The 11,572-nt window shown below is 37.2% G+C and overlaps 1 pseudogene; it reads left to right on the top strand.

The window, feature by feature from the left end:
* The first annotated feature begins 2,821 nt into the window (after nt 1-2,821).
* Nucleotides 2,822-3,545, top strand: LOC149178525 (binding partner of ACD11 1 pseudogene; annotated as a pseudogene).
* Nucleotides 3,546-11,572: the final 8,027 nt, after the last annotated feature.

The following is an 11,572-nucleotide window of genomic DNA, read 5'->3' as shown; positions in this document are numbered from 1 at the left end:
AAAGCATGTCCTCCCACTCAGGATTTATAATAAAACAACCCCAAAGTTGTAGATATCGCTAGCCTTGGTCAAGCTCTTCTTGGTGAAATATTTAGGATCCAGGTACCCAACGGTGCCAAACATTTCATTCGGCTGGGAAAGAAGGATAGGTTGAAATCTGAAAACCTAGCAGACCATGTCTGGTCCAAAAGTATATTGGAAGGCTTGATGTCTCCATGAATTATGTAAGGGGCAGTGCCCTCGTGCAAATACTCTATGCCCTGGGCTGAATCTGAAGCAATTCTCAGGCGATGTGACCAGTCGAAGATAATTCCCCCTTCATGAAGATGATATTGCAGAGATCTGTTGGACATGAATTGGGTTATCAATATTATTTTGGCTGGGGCCTCGCAGTAGCCCACAATGGGAATGACAGATGATGTGCATAGGACAGAGCTTGGATCTTTGCTGAGAAACTGAAGGTGTAGCTACTCCCGACCTTGTAGAGAACTTGTGAGGCTTTGATTCTATTTACCGCCAGGACATTCCCGTCTGGGAATATGGACTTGTACATACTCCCATGATGGCCTTTGCCTAGAAGCCTCATGTTGCTAAAACCGTCAGTTGAGCTCTCAACTTCTAAGAATGTTCAGGTCGTCGCCCATCTGTGGAAGTCGTTCTATTCCACGATGATCAAGGTCATGGATTCCTTTCTGTGTCTCTTGCACATGAAAAAGACGCAAAGTATGAAACCTGCGAGGACTATCCACAACAAGGCCATGATTGTGTTGAAGGCTAACAACGAGATCAGATGGTGGTGCTGCTGCAGGGAAGAAGAAGTGGGCGCGTTCTGAGTGCTTGGGATTAATAATGTGGCGTTGCCTACAATTTCAGGGAAGAGAGACATTATGGTGTGGCTCGATTAATGTTGGTTCGAGCATTATATTTAGAGAGAATGGGCACAACAATCAAAGTATTTTATAATTGATTTGGTTGGTTCTTTCCCTCCCAAAGTAAAATTCAATACAACAGGACTAGGAATGGAACATTTGTTACCAACAAGACTTCCTTCCAAATTAAAATTCAATATAGCAGGGCTAGGAATGGAACATTGGTTGCCAAGGAGAATTCTAAGATGGGCTATACATGTTTCTTGGAACTCACACAAGAAGCTAAATCTAACTGGTTTTGACTGGCTCTCAGCTTGGAAAACAATGCACTCAATTATGCCATGTAATGTTGAATTTAAAAAAGGAATAGTGAACTTATGGGTGAAAGTTACAAACACCATCCATTAGTTTTGTGGCTTCAAGAGAAGCAAAAGGGAGGCCAAGATTTTTATATAAGAGGAAGGTCAAAATCTTTTCATTAGGTGTCAGCAATGTAATGAAAACGAGCTCATATGGTGCCCTATGTGTTGCTGAGGTTTTTGTGAAAACCTAAGCCTCCCAAAAGTTTTATATTCACACTGTAGCATTTTTAGATGAATGAAAGGGGATTGACTCTCTTAGTTTGGTAATTTTCATGGCTTGCTTGATCTCTTAAATATTCTTGGCAATTTTGGGCTTTGGAGCATCAGAGTTTCCTATAGAGGAAAAGCGATCCAAGGACATTAGAATCCAAGGAACAAGCATCATTTTCGGGTTGGATGCTTTACCAACCTTGGCCATTATTTACCTTGAATTTCTAGAAAAAAAATTGAATTTATAAGTTATGCTCTAGAAGGGTATATTTCCTATTGAAAATTGTTTTTGTTAAGTGTTAGGACCTGGGACGTTTTGTTGTATGAGAGTGCGCATAAGGCTATTTTGCAAGTGGGTTTGGCACTACACAAGCACATTAAGGATAATTTGTTGAATTTGTGTTTTGAGGAACTGCGCCTATAGTTCCTATTGCACTTTCCTGAGGAGAGTTTGGATCCAAGGACCATTGATATCATTAACAACTTTTTGTGGAGGGATCTAAAGAGAAGACCTAGAGCGATGGAAGCACTGCATCATCCATTTTTCTATCAATGCTACAAAATATTCCAACCTCCTCTCTTTCCATATCTGGGGAACCCTATTGGTCATACAATTTTCTTATCTGATTTAAAACGGAGAAGTTTCCATCCTAATTTTGTTCGCCAGAAAGTTGCATTTACAGGAGAAGCTACATCACAGATCAATCCAATGGCTAGAGTCGGAGTAGGGCAACATATGGCATTTAAATATAATGACAATAACAATGGTGGGAACAACATACCCACTACCTCCACAACGAATCACATGTTGAGTCTGAGTTATTCAATTTGTCAAAAAAATAGTTACCTGGGGTCATATCAAATTCCCCCGTCTTTCTCCATTACAAATTTTCCATCACGCCCATTTTCGGGAATGGGCCCGAAGCTGCTCAATCCAAACATTGGTATACCAACATGATTATGGTGATCTTGAATATGCCAACATCTAATCAGTCGAACAACAAGGGCTTACTCGGTTTTGGCCTAGTTGAACTATATGTTATTTCGTTTTTCAAAGCCTAAGCCACCTGTAGCATAGATAAACGGTTATGGTTGGATAAGAGCTATCCGTATCAGCATTAAGTTAGTTTCTCATTTAATCTGTTCACGCCTTCCCGTCCATAAAATCTATATTTTTCATAAATTACGTTAAGGATTGGCATAAATCAAATTTGTACTTCGAACACAATTTTATAAGTTGAATAAATTTGAACTATGTGGTTGAAAAATGTGAGTCTTAATGTTCTTTTGTATGTGTTTTCTTGCCAAATTTTGTTTTTTAGATAGTACAAAGTTTATTTTCACATTTTTGAAGAGTGATGGTAGCCCAATGAAAGTACTATGGTGAAAGGAGGTGGTACTGCTATAAATAAGGCTCAGGATGTTGTGAAAGGCATGCTTGCAAAAGGGTTTATTCTAGGAAAGGATGTTATGAACAAAGCCAAGGAATTTGATGAGAAGCATGGCTTCACGGAAAATGTTACTACTAAGGTGACATCTTTTGACAAGAAAATCGGTTTCACTGAAAAGATTACTGTTGGCACATGTGCTGTAAATGAGAAAGTAAGATCAGTGGATCAAAAATTTCAAGTATCAGAGAAAACAAAAATCAACACTTGTTGTAGCTGAACAGAAGGTCAATAACACATGTTTTTCCCTTATGAAGAACAAGTATGTGTTTAATTTTGTAGCATGGGTGACCAGTGCCTTCAACAAGGATGCAAAGGCTACTGAGGATGTTAATATGAAAACTAAAGAAAATGTTTAGTTAGTTGAAGGGCAAAAGAATATACAAAGTTGAACTGCAACTAGTCATCTATCCCATGATTTTGAACAATTTCACGATCTTGAACGTCCAAATGCATACGAGCCTTCAATTGTGCCATTTAGTTCAGCAGGAAACTCAACTACGAATTCCAACTTTCCATGATATGATGATGATTCCTTTTCTCCCATTAATCAGTCAGCCAAGGGGTCCAACAAACCAACTAAACTACCACCTTCTTAAGGTCTAATTAGTCACTTAAGATGTAAATTTATGTATCTACTACCTCTCTTGTATTAATTAGTATTTTTCTATCAGTTGAAGTTTTATAAATTGTCATCTATTGTAGATCTCATGTCGATCGGAAATTTTACTTCCATTTTAATTGATTTCAAGTACTTTATATTGTTCAATTGAATTTACTATTCAGGTTCTTTTTAAAAATTGGTGATGGGCATTATCTTCCACAATTTTCACCCATCATGTTAATAACATAAATCTAGAAAATGGAATAACTGTTATGGTTAATTAGAAGGTGCAATAGCATAATGGAAAGTTATTCAGACACTTGTTGTTATGTTTGCCATTGCCTGAAGGGAACAATACATTCTTCTTTTTGGAAATCGTTTGTTAAAAGTTGTCTTTCATAGTTGAATAAAATAAGTTCAAGCTTAAGTTTGTTTGTTGTGAATTAACTCGCATATGACCTAGTTCAGTTATTTATTAAGTGCCCCCTGATATGATCGAAATAGACATTCGTTTTATGGGAAGGTTAGTGTTTTAGCAGGGAGGATTACAGAACTATATCATAACTATTTTATTTATTTGTTTTCATTGGTAGTGACTAGGTTTAGTGGCCTAATGAGGATGACGACAATACAAATATTTTTTATAACATGTCAATTTTTGGAGTTTTGGAATTTTGATTATCTAAGCTTAAAAATATGTCTTTATAGGGACAAAATTGCATGATAGTATCTTTTAGGAGTTGTGTTTAATGTACCTAATAAATGTGCGCATTGGATGGCCACAAGAGCACACACAACATAAAGTCTAAACATATTTGTGATGGTGCCCTTCATATATTGGTTTCTAAGTATTAGATGAGAATGAACATTGAATGGTCAATGAGGAGAAACTTATAAAATGAGTTGTTTATGAAATGTTCCATATGTCCTCTTGAAAATAGTATTAAATTCATTATGTCATTTACAATTTAATTGCTAAGTACCCAATGACAACAGATCTTGGATGTCTAGAAGTGCATCATCGAGACTCTAAATAGTGATAACATTTTTCTTTTCTTGGTTGTTAAGTACCCAGTGACAACAGATCTTGGATGTCTATAAGTGCATGATCTGAATAGTGATAACTTTTTTTCGTTTCTTCATGTATCAGTTGGGTATAATCAAAAGAGGTTTTTCCAGTTGAAGCATTTGTTCTTGGACAATGGCTATAAGGTATATGGGGCACATGTGAAGGTGCCCTATATTTCATCCTCCTTGTGTATAGTGTTCTTTGAAAGAACCTTTACAACCTTGTCTTTAAGGAAATTTTCTTATTCTTGATTTTGCAATTTTGATAAACAAGTGTGAACTTCTCTTTTTGATGTAAATTTGCTTGGAATCGCAAGAAGCCTAAATAGAAGTTGAGTTCTAAGAAGAATTGTCTACGTATGTCTTCTTGTTGTCCAAGGTGAGCATGACCAAAATGATTGTGATATAAGTCGTTTTTTTGGTACAAATTAGTTAGAAGTTGTCCACTACATGCAAGGTATGGTTAGAATTAAGGTTGGTTTTATGGCATAAGGCCATATTTTTCTGAGCAAATGATAAGTGAATTTTTATACTTGTTGTTGGAAGTTGGCGAGGTACTACCAATAATCTTTGGGTGTGCCTGCTTGTTTTTTCATACTCAGAGGACTTTATGGGTACTCGACTCACCAACCCAGACCCAATTTTTTTTCATAGTCACGAGACTTCTATGAGTACCCCATTCACCACCCTACACAGGTTGGCTTGACCCAGACCCAGGTGAACCCACCCAAAACTGCCAAAATCCCCTATAAACCAATGGAGTTTTCACACATGGGAACCACAGAGTCGACGTATCATTTGATTTCAGATTTGACTTTTTGAATCTTGATATTAGAGGGTTTACTGTTTGAAAACCTTTGATCATTTGGTTCATGAATCATAAAATTTCCATGATCCGTGGAAATTTCAAATCTTAATGAATGAACAATGATATGATGATGGTGATAATCATCATATCAATTATCATACAATATACTTGGTTATGTTTGGATATGGTAATTTTGTATTTATGCATAAATTAATTATAATTAGTCCTGAAAATTTCTTTGTTCTTTTGTTTTTGTGTTCTTTTGTCTTCTACATGTGAGACTGAGCATTCTCTAGTGCCCTTTATTTACCAAGGATCCTAGATCCTAAGGCATTAGTCCTGGATTTGCTTACCACCATTCTATTCTTATGAATTTGGATATCCAGTGTTTTTTAGTTGGGTTTGCATTTTTGTAGTTGTGTGTCTTGAACTATAACAAATGATTCCATTATGTTGTTTGATAATCACACTTGGTCATCTTTGACTGCATTCTAAAATTTTATGTGCAATTACAATACAAGATGCATAGGAAGTTTTAAATGCCTTGATAGATACTTAAAATCATAGTAGCAACGTTTCTATATGAATTTAAATTTGAATGTGATTTGACATGTAAAAATTGCATGACAAAGAAATCCCATACAATGCCAATAATGAAATATACATCTCATAAATAAGATGTTTTACATTTTGTGCTCAAATTTTAAAAATATTTCAGCTTTAAAAATGCTTTGTAAATCAGAAAAATAGTTCACTTTGTGAAATTGTCATTGGTATATTTATAGATGTATTCAAGAGTTTTGGGGATTTTGGGCAGTTTGTTATTTGGGTTTATGAGTCCATGATATTACTTACAAGTGGTCTATTATCACAAAAAATCATAGTAAGTTGAGCATTTCGTATCCATAATGTACAGAGAATTCAGTGAATTGTACTTCCATTGAATTTTTACAATAATGTCTTTATTGTCGAATCTTGTTACTATGCTTTAAATAATTGTCAAACAGGTTGTGGGATAATTAGAGTTTTAAATGGAGTCTGCCCATTATTGATGATTTATTGAGATTGGGCACCAATTTCATTTTATGGAAATAACGTTGAGCATTTTCAAATTACTTTCATTACCTTTAAGGATCCTCAATGATCTACCCACCATTTCTTTTATTCTAGTGAATTTGGATAATGGTGTTTTTAGTTTAGGTTTGCATTTTTATAATTGTTTATGTTGGATTATATGAAATGATGCTACCACCTTGTTTTGTTTGATAAACTCACTTCTGTCTTCTTCAACTTCTTTTAAAATTATGTTCAAGTTTAATTCAAAATGCTTAGGAATCTTAAAATGTTTTTATAGTTGCGGGAATTATGCAAACTTGTTTCTTAACATAAACTCAAAAATTTTGCTTCAACCTTGAGGTTTTTAGGTCTATTTTCCATGAACATGTATAAATTGCAACAATATTTATTCCAATGTGCATCAAGAAAATAAACATTGAACAATTGCATTGTGAGGAATTATGTTTCCAAACTATAGGGCACAAATCTCAACATGTAATAGATATGAAAATTACTTAATTACAAATTATTTATCAGTTAGTTGTCCATGATAAATCAATCTAACAAATAGTGCTAGAAGCTATTCATTCACCATGAGAATTTACACTTAAAATCAAATTTCCAAGTGCACAAAGTTTTAACATCAAATCATACTTCATATATACATAAGAATGAAGCTACAAGAGTGTATTAACAATTTATCATGATTTTGTGCAATATAGTCCTTCATGCACATCACAAGCTATGACTCTCCAATGCTTTCCAAATCCCAGTTAGGGTATCAATTATCAAAATATCAAGCCCTATCCAACAATACAAAGGAATAGCATGACTTTCCACCAAGTTATTAAGTGACACCAAAGACTCCATAAGAAGGTACCATCAACACCACCAAGTCTACCCTTGATTTTTCAATGAGCTTGTTTCACATGAGCTCTTCAAGCAAAGAGCCCCAAGTCTCATTTTAAGTTTTTTTTGCCACATAACCTAAGTTCTTTTCAAAAGGGAGTCTCTCTATGAGAAATATCACACTTCTATGAGTGCTCCTCAAACCAAGTGTCTTTATGTCAAGCACAAACCTTCATGTAAGCAACAAAAACTAATCCATAAATCTTCCCAATTCAAGCAAATTCTATAGGCTTAAACAATTCATGATGTTCTTGATGAATACAAGTTCTTTTGAAAGCCAAAAATCCCAAATATTACACGGACTGTCTTGCAAACTCACATTTATTCATATTATTTTATTGTTGTTATAAGTGATATTATTACGTTAGCTTCAAATGTTGGAAATGCTACTTTTACCCATCTCAACCAAATAAAATACCTGCCAGTGATGTTTTCTTAAGAAACAAGTCACTTTCATTATCCCTATCTGATTTCCAGTCTGCCTGAAGGAAAACATTTGTTAGAAACATTTTCTGAAGCAGTAGCTCACCGAATAATGCCTCATGCATCTTTCTTCATAAACACATTTCCCTTATGAATTTGACAACATTTAATATTATCTTTTGTGGTTGCTAGCAATATCATACTATATTAATGTTGTAATTACGCTGATAGGTGCTTCTCTTCGGGCTTGGCATGGGCATATACTGTTCACCCCACCCAATCCCAAAGCCTCATTTTTGTTTGTCTCCCTCAAATTAGAATACAACATGTGGAATGATTGAACCCTGACATGTGGTTGATAAATTCCAAAGCCCACGTGTTAGGGTCCTATAAATATAGTAATCAAGGTACGATTATCTAGCCATTTATCCCACACGGATATTGTAAATTATTTTTCATTTTAAGATTGTTTAGTCTTTGAAAAGAAAAATAGAAAAGAGAAAAAAATAAAGATTAAATGGGAAAAGAAAAATAAATAAATAATAAATCCCTAAAGGGGCGCGCTAGTTCAAGTGCCACCAATAGTTTTTTTTTTTCTCAGCAACACTATCTACTATTATATTAATATGTACAGATAAAACTTACATTCAAGAGGACTGGCTGCCCATGTCCAACTGTGGCTCCATGGGCGGCTTTAACTGACTCAAAATTCTCTTGCACATGGTTATAATTCCAGTCTTGACCAGTGCACCAGTTACAGTAATGATCCCATATAGTACTAAAAAAGCCCACGCAGGGGCATCCTTCAAATGACATGTAACCCAGAACTCTATATAAGCTGCGCGTATGACCCAAAACAGAGAAACTACATTGTCTTTGAACATGACCCAAAACAGAGAAGGAGACAAGTTTCAACATAAGACATGAGACAGACGACATAAGACATAAGACAAGAGGAGGGAACACGAAACCGACCACGATCCCATACCCGACCGAAAAAAGCGAGGGAGTGCCGCTGGGGATTATTCCTCTGGTTCTGCTTCCAGAATTCTAGCCCAGCCTTGTCCCTCTGGGTATCCATCCCACATTGCCATAGAGGCTGGTAATTCTGGTTCGCGAGCTCGGCCATGTACTTGCTGAGGCCCCTACAGTGAATTGCCCCCCGAACTTGATGCCTCCCCCATTGGACGCTTCCCTCTATCAACCGCGAGATTTTCCTCAGCAAGGGGCTGCTGCAGTCCGCCCTCATTCTCCTCAGGGATCCTGGTAAATAGTACTGAAATGTGGGCGTTAATGTCAGGATTGTCCCTGGAGCCACCCAAAGTAAAAATAACTGAGCCGAACGCAGGGAGTCTCGGCGCACCATCGTTGGATCCCCCAGCCTCCATAAACTGACTTGCTTGAACAGGGGAAGCTCCCACTCTTCGATGACAGTAACAACAACAGCAGTGGTGGTGAGTGTCCGCTGCGGGTGAGCGGGAGGAGTTACCACGCCCTGAGCTCCTTCCTCTTCTGCACGGCATCCTCTCTCGCACCATGCTGCCCTCGACTTCCTTGACTTTCTCCGAAGCGGATGAGGGCCTGCTATCTCCGCACTCCTCCTCCAGCAATTCTCCCCTCCAATTTGGCTCAGGACAGAACTCAATTGCACACAGGCAAGAACCGGGAATAACCAGCAAGGTGCCAGCCTCACCCAAATCAACAATGTCACCGCTTTGCTCAGAGCTCTGGGCAAATACCTCGTCGAACTGAGCTCCGCCTGCCCACATTCCCAATTTCTTAAAGCCATCAACATTCCTTTGGAGTTCTCCCGCATTGAATGCGATCTGCGACCTCTCCATCATTCTCAGCGCCTTCATTAAGGCCATTAATCTGCATTGCCCGGCTGAAGGTGTTGGTGGCGAGAGGCATTAAAGACCTCCAGCCTTCACGTGGCCTCCCGTGCTGGGCAAGTGGCTCTCCCTGAGCTGGCAACGTAACACCCGCATCCGGGAAGTGCCACCAATAGTTAAAGTATATTAAATTTTGTTTTAAAGCTTGGAATAAAGGTGACTTGATGTTTTTTGTTGCTTTCCATAAAACGTTTTCACTTTTGAAGGGCTGAGATCATCCCTGCTAAGATCAACAATAGGGGGACGATGTTCATACCCCCCACTGGGGGACTTAACCGGGGGGCGTGTTTCCAAAATGTTGTTTATAATAAACCACCTAAGGTAATGTGTCGACCCAATATCTATTTCGAGGGGTCCCCTCCCTTTACCGCCTACCACTCCTAACCCACCTGGAAAACCACCATTCGATGCTCCTTTCGCTCGTTTGCTCCCGCTACATCTTCGCCACTCATCATCCGTAGCTCCGCCCACATGATATAATTGTTAGCTCTCAAATCTCCCACCAACAGTCATATAGTCATTAGCCATTAAATTTTCTCCCAACAATGTATAAAATTCATAAATGCCACACTCCAAAACGGTAACAATCCCATTAATCACCCTTAATTCTTGTTATACAAATCTCATATCAGCCTGCATTATCCCCTTTTTCTAGTTATTTCATCCACTCAGGTTCATATTGAATATTTCTAAGTTCACCAACGCCCTCTGCAAAGTTTTCCCTTTCAGCAACTGATCAAATTACGATTTGGCAATATTGTTTTTCGAATTTGCCTTTGAAATTAAAAAATGTATTCGTACAAAGGAAAGGGAAAAATGACTTATGAGAATCCTATGTTACCTCATGTCCCTCATTTAGATAGGTCTCCTTTGATTGATACCTAGTACAAGATAGCATAAACTCAATGTGAGTTTGATCTATATGAGCTTCATAATTGGGCAAAACAGAAGTATTTAGACCATAATGATGATTTAAATATATGGGAATCACTCTTGCCTCGGTTTATCTTTCCCCAGACTCATATTTTCCCATAATTCACTACATGGTGTCACCTAAGGTACCTCCCCAGCCAGAAAGAAGTAATTTCTTAGAACAATGAGATCCTATTCTCAATTACCCCATAAGCCATTTGTCAAGCCCTCCAGATTAATACTCAAACCTATTTACATCCATTTTCTACTGATGTACGTAAAAAAAGCTTACCTTCCCCCAGTGAGCCCATATTTTTGAATGTTTTCTGCTTGAAAATTCTGAATTGCCTAGAACAAATCCCCCATACTCTACTTCTATTTTCCCTGAGATGTCAAGACAAGTCATTTCCATGGTTACTTGCCTATTAGGTTATCACACAGACCAATGGGTAGATGAGGTAGTGTTAGGGTTTTTATTAGTTTTTTCAGTTGGTTAGAAACCATCACTCATTTTTAATTACAGTCAGTGCTTATAAGAAGTTATACATGAGCAGTTTTTGAAATTCAAGGTTGAAGGTGCATTCAAACACCAACCAATCTTAGTATATTTGATGCTATTATATCAAGCAAACAAGTTCAAGTTCTAGTTACAGAATATGGATGATCAGGGAATCCCACTATTAGTCATTCACTGGACTTCTTTAGTCAGAAGGAATTCAGAAGATTATTCATTCAACGATTTTGTGGATCAATTTTTACATACATCCTTGTGTCTTCTTAGCAACGATATTATACCAAGGATTTCACCAGAGATCAAGAAGGTTTTGCATCTTACAAAACAAGCTAAAGTGGGAGACTGATATCTCTACCAAAACTATACTGAGATTCGAATCTATGGGTGTGAGTTTCCTCCCTATAGATTGCCAGTATTTGTACTAGCAAGGATTTTTGCTTTAGAATATATTAGACAGATGTTAAACATGGATGATCTACATTTTGTATCAAGTAAAA

Source organism: Pinus tabuliformis, chromosome 4_1 (assembly GCF_031772625.1).
Source record: "Pinus tabuliformis cultivar Carrire ecotype Pingquan chromosome 4_1, CPIR1, whole genome shotgun sequence".
Lineage (NCBI taxonomy): Eukaryota > Viridiplantae > Streptophyta > Pinopsida > Pinales > Pinaceae > Pinus > Pinus tabuliformis.
Note: the sequence above shows the minus strand (reverse complement) of the source record. Positions and strands in the feature narration are given on the sequence as shown.